Source organism: Lygodium microphyllum, chromosome 8 (assembly GCF_053477565.2).
Source record: "Lygodium microphyllum isolate KBCC chromosome 8, Lygodium_microphyllum_v1.1.10, whole genome shotgun sequence".
Taxonomy (NCBI): domain Eukaryota; kingdom Viridiplantae; phylum Streptophyta; class Polypodiopsida; order Schizaeales; family Lygodiaceae; genus Lygodium; species Lygodium microphyllum.
Window position 1 is genome coordinate 66,747,117 of NC_141142.1, and position 18,023 is coordinate 66,765,139.

Genomic DNA, 18,023 nt, shown 5'->3' on the forward strand with positions numbered 1-18,023 from the left:
ACTTCCCCTTTCCACTAGAGCTTCTAGTAGATGAAGAGAAAGGAAAACTTAAAGAGGCAATATAGAAATTCTAGACACAAGAAGTATCCACTGTAATCGGACAAAACCAAAATAGGAGTGCCTTATGAAACACGAATGGAGTCTTTAGGCAGTAAAGCAAGCATGAAATTTTGTGGTTCATCGGGCGGACTTAATTCTTATTGAAAAACTTATAAAACACGATAACGAAGGTCGAAAGGGCTTTGCAAATTGATATTATTGTATTTCATAATATAGTAATTGTTTTAAAAATAAAATAACTAATTGAATCATTTTCAATGCTTAAATATAGCTCATTCAATCATTTTTTAAATGTCTGCAAAGAAAAAATGATAAATAGAAGTTTATTACCTAAGAAATGTATTACTTTCTAAGAATGAGAGGGTTTTGTTAGGAGTACACATACTCTCAACTCGTGATGCATAAATTTGTAGTTGTGGATGAGAAAAAACAATGTGTGGAAAAAAAGTTTGCACAAAGACGAGCCTAAGTTTGTGTATGCATTTATCAACGGTCACCATGTTTTTTTACTTAGAAAGGTACCACACAATGATACAAAAGAGTTATATTTAAAGTAAGAAAGAAGAGGCTAGAAATCCTCCTATTCACTCGAAGAATGGTGCCATAAAAGTGCCATCACGTTCGAAAATGTGGTGTGCAAATCGGATGCTGTATGTGTACATAGCGAGCGCCGGAAGGTCCCCAAGAAAAAAGAACTTTACTTTAAGCTCAAAATTCAAGAGAATAGACTTGCACGACATGAGGCAAAAAGAACAATTGGATACAATCTCCCCCCATGCCTTGTGTGAGCGCTCTACAAAGCATATATTGAATATTTCATTCATCTTCAAGCTAAAAAATAGCCCAATTTTACAATTAGCATGCTTTAGCTTGTGTTTTCTTTTGTCCAAATAAAGAATAAAGTCGCTGGGCGACCGAAAAGTCGAGCAATGCCCAAATACAATGTCCAATAATAAATACTTAAACCATGCGTCCATACGCATACAAAATAATAAATATATGTCAAGCGCTTCAATAAATAAGCTCTTCAAAATAAATATTAGTGCCATGCCTAAGACGCATACCCATAAAAAATGATATTTTTTTCTAATTAACTTGAATACACGCTATAGCCCAATGTTTCCCAGTGCCACCGCTGCTTGCCCTATACATCAACAGAAGCATTCACAATTGTTAGAAAATAATAAAATTAAATCGACAAAGATGAATACCTAGCAGTCTTCAGTTACAAAATAAATAAATAGGTTGAAACTCTATCCCAACCTTAATTTAATATGAGTACGCACTCTAAACTCATAAACGTTCATTAATTTAAATATGTATTTTGTGAAATCACATGCTATGAAATCACCCACTTGCACATTAAATTAACGTGATGCCCAAAAAGGATAGGAATCCCTATCAACTTTCTGCACAAGGAATTCACCTTGTGTACGAGCCTCGAAAAATAAATATAATTTTGTGGAATCCACAGCAAAACCTCATGGAATCCACCATGGAATATGCCTCCTGGCATCATAACGTCAGTGACATGGTGTTGAGATATTGAGCTCCACTCGTGATACGCCAGGGTGACCGTTGTGTATTTATGTCACCGACTTGTCAGTTGCAGACGCGGTTGGTACACCCCCCATGAATAATAGCTAGATGACAGCTATCCTTATCTACTCTAGTTCGTGGCTCAGTTAGTATGCCACCTAAGTTATTTGAGTTTGGTTTGAGACCCATATATAAGGTTCTTCTATTTCTTTGTAAGAGAGTTCTTTTGGCTTACACAATTAAGAAGAGGAAAACTGTTTTCAGCCTCCACCTCTGTGTGTATTCCCCCATTGTGCAAGCAAGAAAGCTACAAGTGAGACTCCTTCCTTCTCTCCCACAATCTTGACATGGTATTAGAGCCCTGTTCGTGGTAAGGAGCTCAAGAAAGCAAGCCAAGCTCGAGGTGTTCTGGTAAGAGGAGCAGTGTTGCTTTCATTTTCTGTTTTGGGAGCAGATCTCTGCAGGTAGCACAGCCAGAAATTGCAAGAGTGCATTGTCTCAGGTTAAGACGCCCTTCGCGATGAAGCAAGAGGGCAGTATATGTTGCGGGATCGGGCTTTAGCCCTTGGCGACCCTGTTTTTTTGATTTGAGGCCATTTCGGGGCCTGTTTTGGAGGCGGAACTTTTCTGCACGCACTCAGGAAAAGGCCCAGTTTTATGATGTGCAGCCACTGTTCTACAGGTCGGTGAAAAGTTACTGTAGAAATTGCATCGTATGCCTGTGCGCAGAGACATTGGGAGTTACAGAATCATCCTTGTTGCCTGTTGATGCAAAATCGTCACTAGGAAGTGACTATGTGGTCAAATACCACTTTCGCCAGTTTTGCAGATTTGCCCTTGTGAGGGTGAAGCTGTGTTTTTTGCAGTGTTCTGTAATGGCGTCTGATTCTCTTTCACAGATTGTAACTGAAAAGCTTGACAAGAATAACTTCCAAGCATGGAAGTTTAGAATGACGAATTTCCTTATGAGAAAAGGATATTGGGAATTTGTTGCAGGAAATGAAGAAGAACTAGTTCTTCCTGATGTTCCCAATCAATCGCAAATGCAGACATTTAAAGCATGGCATGAGAGAGCCAGGAAAGTTATGTACTGGCTGTCTATCAGCATTTCAGACTCTATGATTGTGCATATTCAAGATGCAAGCACGCCAAAGGAGGCATGGGATACTTTGTCAAAAATGTATAGCACAAATACGTAAGCCAGGAAAATGCAGCTCAAGCAAGAGTTGCACAATGTGCAAAGAGAAAATATAAGTATCAACGACTACCACATGAAGGTGAAGAAGATTGCAGATGCACTTGCTTCCATTGGGTCGCCAATGGAAGATGATGATTTAGTTTCTGTGACCTTGAATGGTCTAGGAAAGGATTATGCACAGTTTCGGACATCCATTTCAGTTCGTGAAAGATTTCCTGATTTTGAGGAGTTGATTGCTCTTCTAATTTCTGAGGAGCAGAGAAATGGTGGTGCATCTTCTTCAGGAGGAACTTCAAAAGAAACTGTCTTCTACTCAAATGCTGGAAGAGGTAGAGGCAGAGGTAGAGGAGGCCGATTTGGAGGCCGTGATAGAAATCAGAATATGCAGCAAACTCAAGAAAACCAGTCCTATGGAGGAGGACGTGGTAACTCTAGAGGCAGGGGGAGCCAAAGAGATCGTGGTGGATGGCAAAGAGGCCAAAATGCAAACAGCAATGTTGAATGCTACTACTGTAGTAAAATGGGTCATATGGCTAAAGATTGCTATAAAAAGCAGAATGACATCATGAATGGGAAATTGCAACAAGGAAATTATGCATCTTCTAGTAGACAGGGTGATGAGAGAAATGAGCATTTATTTATGGTGCAGCACATGAACAATTCTGTGACAAGTGCAGAAGAAAGCAACGATGTGTGGTATGTTGACTCAGGTGCATCAAACCACATGACAGGTCATGCAGAATGGATGGAGGATTCAAGGAAAATGGAAAAACCAGGATTTGTGGAGACTGGTGATGATACTGCACATCCTATTGTGCAGATTGGAAAATTTCATTTGTCTATGCAGGATGGGAAAAAGAAATACCTGTCCGATGTATTTCATGTCCCGAATATCACCAATAATCTGGTTTCTGTTGGTCAAATGGTTGAGCAGGGCTTGCAGGTCAGATTTAATCCTCATGGATGCTTTGTTGAGGATATGAAAAATAAAGGTCGCTTGATAGAAAAAGGAAAGAAGAAGGGCATAATGTTTACATTGGATGCAGACATGTCTGAATTGAGTGCAGCAATGTTTGCACATGGGACCGGTGTAGTTGTAGATATTGATATCTGGCATAAACGCATTGGTCATGTTAATGTACAACGACTTAAATCAATGCAGGCCCAAAATATTGTTGCAGGATTGCCTAAATTCAAGGTTGCAGAAATGCATAAGGTATGTGAAGCCTGTCAGTTTGGAAAACAGGCAAGGAAACCATTTCCTAGACATGTTCAAGAGAGTGAGAAGCCATTGGAATTAATCCACTCTGATGTGTGGACTACTAAAGCTGCATCTCTTAGAGGTGTCATTATTTTGTCACTTTTATTGATGACTATAGCAAAAAAGTTTGGGTGTATTTTATGAAAAAGAAAAGTGAAGTTTTTGGGCATTTCAAAACTCTTAAAGCTATGGTTGAAAAAGAAACAGGTCTGCAAATAAAATGCCTAAGGTCAGATGGAGGGGGAGAGTACCTCTCAAATGAGTTTGAAAGGTTCTTGCAGGAACATGGCATAAAGCAACAATATTCATGTAGTCATACCCCACAAAAAAATGGAATTGCAGAAAGGAAAAACAGGCATATTGGAGAGGTATCTCGTGCCATGCTCAAGGAAAAAGACTTGCTAGATTTTTACTGGGCTGAAGTAGTTGTTACAGCAGTCTACATAATGAACAGGACTCCCACTACAACAATACATGGAATGACTCCAGAGGAGAGGTATATTGGTAGGAAACCAGATATTTCTCATTTGAAAATTTTTGGTTGCATTGCCTATGTACATGTGCCACATGAGTTGAGATCCAAGTTGGATCCAAAAGCTGAGAAGTGCATCTTTATTGGTTACTCTCTAAAGGGTATAGATGCTATAACCCTTCTACTCGTAAGTTTACAGTGAGCAGAGATGTTGTTTTTGATGAGATGAGTAGCTGGTATAAACCAGTAAATGTGATTGATGATGTAGATGCACAAAATGGTAATGCTGCACAGAATTCACAGCAGCAGTCACAAAATATTAGTGGACCTGGAGTGTCCTCTAGCAGTGGTTCATATTCTTCGCCATGAACAGGCAGATTGAGATCAGGAGAATCTTCTCAAAGAAATGCAGATAGTGGTATGTAGGTATCACGAAAAGGAAAAGAGAAGGTTGATCAGCCCATGTTTGATGTGAATGCAGGTCACTCTTATGTGGATGGTGAATCCAGTGGCTCAGAACAGAGCATTGATGATGAGTTGGGTATTCCTTCTATTGTTAAACCTGGAGTAAGGAAGACCAGGGATGTTTTGAGAGCACCTGGGAGTGAGCCTATTTTGCGCAGGTCTACGAGAGCTAGGTATCCTGTTGATAGGCTGAAATATGATGGATTTACAGCCATTCACTATGCATATATGGTCAAAGTGATACAGGAACCAGAACCCACTTCTTTTGAGCAAGCCATTGGAAGCAAATGCTACATGGGAATTGGTACCTTTGCCTAAAGGTAAGAATGCAATTGGCTGTAAGTGGGTTTATAAGGTGAAGCACAATGCAAATGGTTCTGTGAACAGATACAAGGCAAGATTAGTAGTCAAGGGGTATGCACAAACATATGGCATTGACTATGAAGAAACATTCAGTCCGGTTGCAAGGATGGCAACCGTAAGAGCAGTTATTGCTATGGCTGCATCAAAGGGATGGTCTTTACATCAGATGGATGTAAAGAATGCCTTCTTGCATGGTGATTTGCAAGAAGAGGTATATATGGAGCAGCCACCAGGTTATGTGCATTCTGTTCATCCTGAGTTTGTTTGCAGGTTGAAGAAAGCATTGTATGGCTTGAAGCAAGCACCTAGAGCATGGTCTGACAAGATAGGACAGTATCTTGTCACTATTGGCTTTCAGATTTCCAAGGCAGATTTCTCACTTTATGTGAGAAAAACAGAGAAAGATATTATGCTACTTGTCATTTATGTTGATGATTTGATTATGATAGGTGACAGTGATGAAGATATCCTTCATGTGAAAATGCTATTGAAGTAGAAGTTTGAGATGAAGGATTTGGGAGAGCTGCGTTATTTCTTGGGCATTGAGGTGATTAGATCACCAAGTGGGATACAGCTCTTGCAGAGGCAGTATGGATTGGACATGCTGTCCAAATATGGGATGACAGGCTGTAAGCCTATTTCAGTTCCTTTGGAGCAGAATGTGAAGCTGAGCGCAGATGCAAGTGAGCTTCTGGAAGACCCTACTATGTACAGACGCATAGTAGGAAGCTTGATTTATATGACTATTACCAGGCCAGATTTCAGCTATGCTGTTGGATTGGTAAGTCAGTTTATGCAGGCTCCAAGGAAATCGCATTTGGATGCGGCTAGACGCATACTCAGGTATGTGAAGTCCACATTGTAGTATGGAATATTTTAAGAGACTGGGGTTCAGATACAGTTGCATGGATACACTGATGCTGATTGGGCTGGTAGCATTTCTGATAGACGATCTACCAGTGGATATGTGTTCTCTTTTGGGAGTGCTGCACTCACTTGGAGCAGCAAGAAACAGCCTACAGTTGCCTTGTCGAGCACAGAGGCCGAGTACAGGGGTGCAACAATGGCTGCATGTGAGGTAGCTTGGTTACATAAGCTACTTTATGATATGCATCAGCCTACAGATGGGCCAATTGTCATTTATTGTGACAACATGAGTAGTATACACTTGGCAAATAACCCAGTCTATCATGCTAGAACAAAGCACATTGAGGTGCATTATCACTATGTGCGAGAGAGGGTTTTACTAGGTCTTATTGATCTAGTTTATGTCAGCACAGAGGATCATGTAGCTGACATATTTACGAAGGCATTGGGCGCAGAGAAGCTGCGCAAGTTCAGAGACCTGCTTGGTGTGCAGGAATTGGGATTGAGCTCGAGGGGGAGTGTTGAGATATCGAGCTCCACTCGTGATACGCCACGGTGACCGTTGTGTATTTATGTCACCGACTTGTCAGTTTGCAGACGCGGTTGGTACACCGCCCATGAATAATAGCTAGATGACAGCTATCCTTATCTACTCTAGTTCGTGGCTCAGTTAGTATGCCACCTTAGTTATTTGAGTTTGGTTTGAGACCCATATATAGGGTTCTTCTATTTCTTTGTAAGAGAGTTCTTTTGGCTTACACAACTAAGAAGAGGAAAACTATTTTCAGCCTCCACCTCTGTGTGTATTCCCCCATTGTGCAAGCAAGAAAGCTACAAGTGAGACTCCTTCCTTCTCTCCCACAATCTTGACACATGGCACAAGTTCCAAGGCAACAATGGTATACCCATTGCATGTCACTACAAGATATAGGCCTTATATCGACGTTTAAAGCGACGAAAATACAAACAACAAAATTTACCCCTGTCGTTGCAAAAAGCGTCATTATTAACGACACCATACAAATGTCAGTATTGGCATCGGTATTAGCGTCGCTATGGGCATCGCATTTCCGACGCCAGTAGAGACGCCAATAGCGACGCTAATACCGACGTTTTGCGACGCACATAGCGATGGCAATAGCGACACGAGCAGTAAAATTTATGATGCTAATAGCGACGGTAACAGGGATACAAAAAATTTTGTGGCAGGGCAGCTAGCACTGTGTGCTTTATGAGATCCATACAAAATAGTTTCTGCACTACTGTGTACAAAGCGCTTGTAAACAAAAAGAATGTATACTGAAATCATAAAACTGATACATGAAATAAATACATGATCGCATAAGAAGCAATTGGTACAATCATCACAGGATATCACTAATACATAGAAAATGTCTACATAGATCAGGCGACTCAAAAATAAAGGTGTGTGAGCTCCAGGGATCCAAGGGCAAGCTATAAATCCTCGTCCCCCGAAATCTCGTCCCATCGCAAAGGAGCATCGAAGGGACTCGGCAAAAAAAGAAACAACACATCAATCCACCATACAATAATGCATTCAAATATCTCATGGTAACTACAGACAAGAAAAATGAGTGACTTATAGGGCTATCGTGTCTACACTATCGGTCGATCAATGCATTGAGATCGTGCCTCTCTGCATATCGAGTCTCAAGGCCGATCGGATCGCGATTTGTAATGGAGTGCTGCAAAGAAAACAAAATGCTAATTGTTAGAAACATGATTGCTAGTACAAAGAATATTTCAAAAAAACAAACAAGCAAGACAAAAGAAAAACTTACAAAGTCCTCCAAATATGTCCTGTGGCCGCCACTCCCAAGATGATGGACCACTCCGGCCTCGAGTCGTGCCCTCGCCGCCTCGCGCTACTGACTCCAACGTCCTGGAGAATCTGTAGCCTCCTCCCTCAGTCGATGCCAGTCATCTGCATCTAACCACTTCGGCTTTGCAGCCCCATTCTTGATTGCCTTACGTGCGCCAGATCGTCTATGTGACATGTATGCCCGCATGCAATCCATCATCCAACCCGTAGAGAATCTATCTACTACGACTGGCACCGGAAACTCCTCGTGCAAGGATGCTACTATGTAGTCCTTGCTCCCCTCCAGTATGTTCTTCCAATGATCCAAGACATTGTGCCGAAAAACTTGTTGGCACAACTCTCTCATGCTAGCCATCACCCTCCTCCCCTCATCATTCATGATGATGGCTTCTGACCTACTATCGACTAGATATCCATAACCCCTAGGAGTCTGCCTAAGATGGGTCCTCTCCCATCTGCGTCCACGCTCCTGGGCATACCTAGGAGACCCCTCTACATCCGGTGTACCGACGGGGGTAATCTCTCTTGGAGTGGCACCCAAAGGGGTAGCACCTGTTTGCTGACGGCTGTACAAAAGCCGGAGTAACTGGAGTAGACGTCCCCACAAGTGTGACAAATCTTGGAGGTGACACAGCTCTAGCTAAACGACGAGACAGAGACACCACATCCCTATCTCCACAACAGCATCCTCCTGATCCCGATGCACTCCCTCCCTCTGGCCCAAGTCGTGAGCATCGAGATCATTTGCTAGAAGCCGAAGCATTTGATTGCGCTGAAGCAGATCTAGCAAAGTGCCCTAACGAAGAACAAGACAGCTCCTGGTCTGCCATCTCTCTGAATCTCGCGAGCTGGTCTGGAGACATGCATGCGAAGATGTCCTCCAACTCCTCATCGCTCATCCCTCGACTCATCCTGAAAATGTCACCTGCACAGATAAAAAATGATGTTAGAATAATCAATTTAAATCATACAAAGCATAGTAATTTAAATCATTTTAAAAAAATCTCACTTAAAATGCATATCTTATGTACCTTTATAAGAGATTGGTCAACGAATTGAGTAAGTGGATGCTCCAAGTATGAAGTATCCTATGGTCCCATGTTAATCTCCTGACACAACTCTGTATACACTGGAATGTCGATAGACATGTCACCACAAAAGAATGAGTCCACCTCGTTCTCAAAAAATTCTTGGACTCCTATAATTCCATCATTATTAGCCGATGCTGGCTCCAAGCTTTCGATGGCCTCCACCCCTTGCAATATCGACCCCTCTATTTGCATATTATCTTCATCTATGCTCAGAACATCACTTTGATCATATAATCTCACACTTCGGGGAGTTGAAGGTATAACATACCACCATCGAGGTTGTCGGGGGTTTGGATAGAAGATTACCTGTTCACAAACACTAATGCTTGAGTTCAAACCATTGTGACATAAACCATGCCGTAATACAATTAGCAAGCAAATGACTCCATGCACCTATTCACAATGGGCCGGCAACACAAAGGTGTCACGCAAATCCGTCTGTTTTTTTTCGAAATCTATTTTGAGAAATCTAGATGGACCTCGTCGAACTGTTGCTCCAGCTCCTCCAAGTACCATTTTGAACCACTGCACATCGAATAGTATCATTGAGAAGCTACGATAATCCACCGTAATAATACTTTGCAAGTTTCCAAAATACTCCATCTCATCCACAACCATGTTTGGATCCATTGCTCGTCGGCTCTCTTGCTCGAACCTTGCCATGACACCACAGTCCATTGTGAAGTGCATTTTGTCAATACACTCCACGCGAGAATGCCGTCCGTGCGACCACGCTGCACTATATATTTTGTACTGTACATTGAAACACTCAAATTATATGTCACATATAAAATTTAGATACGAGAGATTCTAAACCCCTTATCACCTTTGGATTACATCCCCTCGAGAATTCCCACTTCTCCATTGAGACCTCTGTCCCTTCGCGAGATGCTGCGGTCAAGGCTCAATGCAACCATCGCATTGACATAAACCACAGCATCTCCTCCATGCCTTCAGGATATCGAATCAGTCGATGACACGTACTACGTCGGAATTCAGCTCGCGCTTCCTCTCGATCTTGCCTTGCAATCTGGTACTTGGCGAGCCACGTCTCCATGGAGGCATGGTGCAACATACAAAAGCCATTCACCTTCTCTTCCATTGAGGCATCCATTCTTTTTTCTACCCCATTTCCAACCACCACATCTCCACTCAGTCTATCATCGTCCTTCAGCGACCATAGCATTTCATTGTCTGGTTCCACCGTTGGTAGCCATTGTGAAATATGCACTAACGCCTCTGACACCAACCAACCTTCCGCCATGCTACCTTTTGGCCGAGCTCGTTGTTGCACAAAGCCTTTCAGGGTTTTCATGAAGCGCTCCAGGAAGAACATCCATCGCGTATGGACAGGTCCAGCAATCTCCACTTCGTCCACAAGATGCACAAGAAGGTGGATTTGTATCGTGAGCATCCTAGTGGGCAGGTATTTCTCAAAGAGACAGACCGTCTCCACTACTCCCTGCCTCGCAGATTCAATAGAGGACGTCTTAATCTCTTTCTATGAGATCCATTGCACCAAAGTCAACAACTTGTAGATGGCCCCGCGAATTTCTGGAGTAAGGCATCCTACGATCGCGATCAGTAGTACAAACTGCCACAAATGAGAAAGCATTATGAATAATGGCCACATTCCAAATAGAAAAATTCCCACACTAATTACAATCCATTCCAAGCACAAACCTGACATATCTTATGCCAATCATGGGATTTTAGCCCCGACAATTGGTTGTCTTTAGAAAATGCGAACCTGAGAGAACGCATCATACCCGTCAGAGTGCGGATAGACTTGATTACTTGCTTCACAATGTGCTCTTCTTTAGTGGACAGAACCCAAGCGAGGAAGCTGCACGCGACCATTAGCACTCGACTGCAGCCAAAGCGCCTCCATCTTACCTACCTCCTTCAAATCCATTCGTGCCCCTATAGTGTCTCTCTTTCCTGTGATGTGGTCCCATAGCAAGCTGCCCACATTCTTGAAAATATGCATGGGATCCAACAAGTGGTTGTTGACCTGTAAGTGGGTCCAATATGGCAACTCGTAGAAAACTGAGAACTGCCGCATTCCATTTGGATGTGATTCCGCGTGGACCATTTTGAGATCGTACCAGCTTGCAGCGTTCATACGTGTTGGAGGTCGTCCAAGGAAACCTTCCCTGAGTTCATGATCCTCCGACAATAAAGCAGCATGTCCTTGATATACCATCTTCTTCATGGTTTGTGACCTTCGAGAGTCTAACTGTGGCCCGCACAATGGACGTGCATGATAATCTGAGGTAACTAGACCTGTTCCAACACCATGACCTAGTGAATACTTAATTGAATGAGATAAAATATAGATATTAGCAGTGAGAATGGAGGCTTGCTCACTTGAGTACTCTCCCAATCCCGGAAAGTCATGCATCATCCACACGAGAATGGCTCGAATATTGGCTGACCGCCGACCATCGCGCCTGCTCATATCTTGCACAGTGACCCCCTCCTCCCACAAAATCTTAAGCTCATCGACTAATGGATGAAGGTACACGTCTATAATTTTTACTTTGTAGCGGCCTGGGACGAGAAAGCTAAGGATGAGATGTCCTTTCTTCGTAGAAAGTCATGGAGGTATGTTGTAGTTGACAAGGACTATAGGCCACACACTGTAAGAAGTTGAGCGCAGACCGAGTGGGTTCACGTCATCCATTGCGAGACCGAGCCAAAGATTCCTTGGCTCTTGCACAAAGCCTGGGAAGGTAGAGTCAATGTGGCTCCATGCGCGCGAATCTGCTGATATTCGTTGAACTCCATCTGTGGACCTATTTCTATGCATACCATGTTGTCAAGCTCGCCATGCTGGACGTATGAAACATGTGGTTTATGCGGGGGATGAGCGGAAAGTGTTTGAGAACTTTTTGAGGGATGGTTTGCCCTTGCAAGTCCTATCGATATCTGTGAGCACCATACTTTGGACATGTCTCCATAGTCTCGTATTCTCCTCGAAACAGTATGCAATCGTTGATACATGCATGGATGTTATTGTAGTCCATGCTAAGCTTCCGTAAAACATGTCGTGCATCATCACGAGACTCAAGCATGGTATTTGCAGGTGGTAATATATGATATTTCAATAACCTCAAAAAAATCATAAAACATCTTGAAAAAGCACAAGTGTTTGTAATAATAGTGTCAAAAAAAAAAATCAATGAAGCTTATGTGCAAGGTACCTGAATAACTCGGTCACACTCGTATCGCTCCACCCGTATTTTGCTTGCACACTTAAGAGTGCAAGCAGTGTCTTCAACCGAGATACTCGACACCCATCATATAATGGTATGGCCGATGCTTACTCTCTAAGCAGATCAGAAGTCTCGATATCCATGGGAGTCAATGCATCGATCATTGCCTCCATCTCAAGCTCCAAGATTGTAGGTAGGTCTGGAAGGTTGTTTGTCTCCTCTGGCATTGACCGTATAGATTGGCCTTGTGAGTGGTGGATTGGCTCCTGCACTCCATCCATCGCACGTCCATGAACTCTTCTAATTGGCCGCAAAGAGTGCACTCCCCCTTGGGACGAGACATCACCTCCCTGGATAGAAAATTTGCCAGCAAGACCCAATCTTATTGTATATGGTATTCAATTAGCTTGCGAGTACAATGCATGATTGATATTAACTTCAAATTACCGTTTGCTGAAAATCCGGAATTGCCTAATCAATGTTCTCAGATTGAAACTCGCAAAATCATTGTACGTGTTCTATAGACAATCGGCGTTTTCATCTAATTGCCAACTTGCATTGAGAGCAAGGACATGGGGCATGCTGATTAAGATACGCCTCGCCATCTTGAACAACAAGACCTTCATTTTCCATCTTGTCTACGTTACAACAAACAATTTAATGACTTGTAATACAATTTGGGAAAACAAGGCTCAAATGGATAGCTTTATGGAGATGTATGTCAAGTTGCAAGTTGACCATAAGCTCTTGCTTGAGAGGTTTTAGCCTCTACAAGAGGTTGAGAAGCAAAATTTGAAAAACATTGAGGTTGATATTGATGCATCCATGGTGTTGAAATCTAAACTTCAAGATATAAGAAATGCTTTACTAATTGATGTAAAAAATGCATTGGACATAGTAGTTGAGAGATTTATTGATGTTATATCTCGGCCATATACCATGTTCAAGGATTTGTTTGTCCCGGTAGATAATTATTCATTATTGTAGAAAAAAAAACATTGGTTCATAAGGTTCATGAGTTGAAGACTAAATGTTTGGACTTGACTAAAAGATTGGATAATGCCTTAGATGCTAAAAGAAAAAGTGATGAATATGTTACTTCATCATTGCAACAAAAAGATTGGTAACAAGGATGCTATGATTAATGAAGTTCTTCACGAGGTGAATATAGAGTTGAAGGGGATGGAACACTATTCTTCTTTGGGATTTAGTGGTGATCAGTCAATTATTGAGGTGTCTTCTTGTATGGCTATTATACCTTATATACCTAGCTACGGCCTCTAGGTTATGTACTTTGAGTATCTTAGAGGCGCTCTACTAGGATTACTTATACAACTGCACTAGAGGGCTTTGAGTATAAGTAATCCTAGTCAACAAAATTTATGAGCATCATTGAGGATCTCTTAGTCTAATAATAAATCAATCTCAACAAAAATCATCTTAGTAATGTGGTTTTTTTGCCCTAGGTTCATTTTAATGAAGTATCATAATGACCATTAGCTAGGGGATCATTTTCTTTTAGTCCTTCAATTGACTAGTTGGCATGATTACTAATTTGTTATGCCTATAAAGTTAATACAAAAACAAGGAATTATGCATATCACAATTAGATCCCCTACCTAGACATTATGAAGGATATGACCAATTTTAAGCCATCTTAAAGAGTCACTAATGTACGTGGCCCATGGTAAAGCACATTGCATACCATTATCAATAAGTCTATTATCGTGCATCTTAAATCTCCTAATTAGACTTTATAAAGTGTATGACAATTTTTTAGCCCTCTTAAGGAGTCGATGTAATGGTACCCATAAAAAAAGCAAAGTGCATACCATTACCATAATCATGGATATGTTATCGTTCCAATATATACACACACAGGTGGACTACATCTTGAGTAAACAAAAGCTATCCATTTGAGTAGACATATATCTCCATAAAGCTATCCATTTGAGTATACATCTCTTTCTTTTTCTCTCCCTCTCTCATCTCCTCCCCCTCTCTCTCCCTCTCCCTCTCTTTCTCTCTCATCTCCTCTCCCTCTCACAATATATCCTAACACTCTCCAAAAGCAAAAGGGAGAGGGAGAGAGAGAATACACTCTCCCTCCCTCTCCCTCTCCCTCTCCCTCTCTTTCTTTTTCTCTCCCTCTCTCATTTCCTCCCCCTCCCTCTCCCTCTCTTTCTCTTTCTCTCCCTCTCTCATTTCCTCCCCCTCCCTCTCCCTCTCCCTCTCTTTCTCTTTCTCTTTCTCTTTCTCCCCCTCTCTCTCTCTTTCTCTCCCTCCCTCTCCCTCTCCCTCTCCCTCTCTTTCTCTTTCTCTTTCTCTTTCTCTTTCTCCCCCTCTCTCTCTCTTTCTCTCCCTCCCTCTCCCTCTCCCTCTCTTTCTCTCTCATTTCCTCTCCCTCTCACAATATATCCTAACACTCTCCAAAAGCAAAAGGGAGAGGGAGAGAGAAAATGCACTCTCCCTCCCTCTCCCTCTCCCTCTCCCTCTCTTTCTCCTTCTCTCCCTCTCTCATTTCCTGATCCCCCTCCCTCTCTTTCTCTCCCTCTCCCTTCCTCTCTCTCTCTCTCTCTCTTTCTCTCCCTCTTCCTCTCCCTCTCTTTCTCTCTCATTTCCTCTCCTAAACAAGCAAAAGAGAAAGTGATTTAAACCTTAAACAAGCAAAAGAAGGAGAGAGGGAGACTCACCGATGAGATATGGCGACTGTGGGGCGGCTCCTCTTCGTGATGAAGGCTCCTCCTCTCCTTCGCGAACAACTGTGGCGGCAGCGGCGGCATGTCTTCTTCCTCTCCTTCTCTCACGATGGTCGCTCTCTCCCTCGCTCTCACTCTCAAACCACGAAACGAAAAAACGTGAAATAAAGCCACGCTTGGTTTCAGCCTGTTTTTTTTCCCTGTGGAGCGTCGCTATAGCGATGCTGCTACCCGCCGTTGCTACTCGCCGTCGCTATAAGCTTAAATCCTTGTGGTGTGTGTGAAACAAATTGTACATTATAACTGCCACATATGTAAGGAAATATCATTTTAAAACCAATTTTTGAACTATAAAAGAAAATTTTCACTTACTAAGCTCTTTTTCTACTCTGAATCACTAGCACAAGGTAACTTCATTACGGCTCAAAATTCTCCAATAAATAGCACACAAGGTAAGATTTCATCACCCACCATACAAGATGCTAAAGTATTTGTCTATAATTTCTTTTGAAAAATCCTGGCTAGCTCAGTAGTAATATCATTTTTGGAATTTCCAATGAATTTTTCTTCAAAATTGTATCCGAATTTGACTGAGTCTATTTGAATCTTCTCCCAAAAAATTTGACGTATGAAACATGAATAGGCATAGCTCTCTCTTGCAATGTATCCAATTTGTGTTTCATACGTTAGGTAATCTTGTGAATTTCAAATTTTTGGGCTATTACTAGGATTCAAGTAGGGTGCACTGTTTAATGGAGAATCAAGCTGAAGAATGATAGGGCGCCTATCATCAATTAGGGGGGAGGGGGAGAGAGCTACTTCTTAAACCCCCTCTTCAACTCTTGCATCACCATCACCTAAATCACTATATAACTAGGCGACTTTCCCAACTAGGTGGCCAGCCACCTCTAACCAATTGTTCAAACTAGGATGCCAAGTTTTACCTCTAATCCTTTTCATCTTGATTCTCTATAAAAAAATGTAGCCTACTGAATCAAACCATGATTTTGCTAACAAGTGTCATTTAAGTACCTCATAATGTATACCAACTATGGCATACATCAAGCTAACAATTGTGGATGCATAATGCTATGTCAATCTTTTGCTTGTTTGACTTGGGGATGTCCTAAATTTGATTTTTCTTTTGTTTCATATGGATATTTCAAATGGCTAGAACTAAGGCTACTGCAAGAAAGCAGAAAGTTGATGCTAGAGGCCTTGCTTCAAAGATCTAGCAATCCTCCAAGCCTTCCAAACTTGCAAGGAAATCAAAGCCAAGGAGAAAGTTTTCACAGCATGTTATCTGCCTGAAGGATATTAGAAGTACAATGAAAGCTCTAGATAATGCAACTCCAAAGTTGCCCTTTCAAAGGCTTGTGAGAGAAATTTGTGATGAGCATAGTCTTGATAGTCTTAGATGGACAAGGGCAACTCTCACTATTGCATCTAGGAGGCTACATAAGTTTTTTTTTTGAGTTTTTTCAAGATTCCTATATCTTTGTTGCTCATGCACATAGGTTTATATTGATAGAAAAAGACATGATAATTCTTAAGAGGTTGAGATATACATTTTCAAAGGTCCTTGAGCCTGTCCCCCTTTTGCTGATATGAAGACTTTCAATATTTTAGATGTGCATCCATATAGAAAAAAGAAAAATGATCCAGGTCCTAAGGTTAAAGATGTCACTCATGAAAATGACACATGACTATATGAGAAAAAAAATACCACATAAGAGCAGGTAAATAAATAGACAAAGTATAAAAGGAAGAAGGCAAAATAAAAGGAAGCAGAGTAGCTACCATCTTTTGAGGAAGAGCTATCTATCCTTCTTAAAGGGGCTGATTCGAAGGGCTTCAAAGTTTGTTGCTTTTTACTTGGTGATATTAACAAAAGATTTGATGTGATATTTTTTTACTCTGACTCTATTCAAATCCTTATGAATAAAATGAGAGAAGTAAATGACTATATTCTTCTTGCTAGGATTAGATACAATATACCCAAAAAAAATTTACTTACTATATTTTTTTAGTAATATGCTTTCATGTTTATGCTCACTATCTTAGTTTCGTTGCTAGGTGTGTCATGCATGAGCTCCCCTTTGATATACTACAAAAATTTGAGGTTCTTGATCCATCTATCTCATATGAGAAGTAAGCTTGATGCAAGTGCATTTGATCATTGGTTCAATCCAATTGACTTTGAAACTTAAGATATTCTTCTAATTTCATAGAATGAAAAGTAAGTAATTTGATATTCTTCTAGATTTTATGAGGTTTTTTGATAAATTATTGAAGTATGATTATTTTTAGTTCTCATTGGAGCCTAATTGGAATAGACTGTTTGGAGAGGCAATGTATTCTTATCAATTCTATGAAAAGAAGCCATGAAAATGCTAAGTTTTAGGTTATATAATCTAGAGTATCCTTGATATTTTGATCTTTTTAAAAAAATACTCTAAATATTTTGATCTTTTTGGTAATTACTCTAAACTTTATTGTCTTTTTGGTACATAGCTGTAAAAAGATTAATTGAAGTACTAGACAAAAGGCCTTGCATGCCTTCTAATTTACTTGTAACAATGCAATATAGACAAGTTGCGATAAGGTCTTGATTTGAATGGTTAGAACATAATAAGAAAATTTATTCTATAAACTACCATAAACAAATTTCATAGTTTTACTTTATATTGTTGGTTGCAGTGTCATCATCAAGATGATAGTCACTCTTGTAGCTAGAGAGTAATTACAAATGCAAGAAGATTGGTTAAGTATATTTATATTAATTATGATAAACTTATGAAGATAATGTGAAAGATACCAAACTTTAAGATAGAGGTTTATTGAAAAATAGTCCATTGGTGATAATAATACATCTCGTTGTAAAAAATAACAATAAACTAAAAATCTTTTTTAACAAATGTATGATAATGTTCAAGGGATTGATATA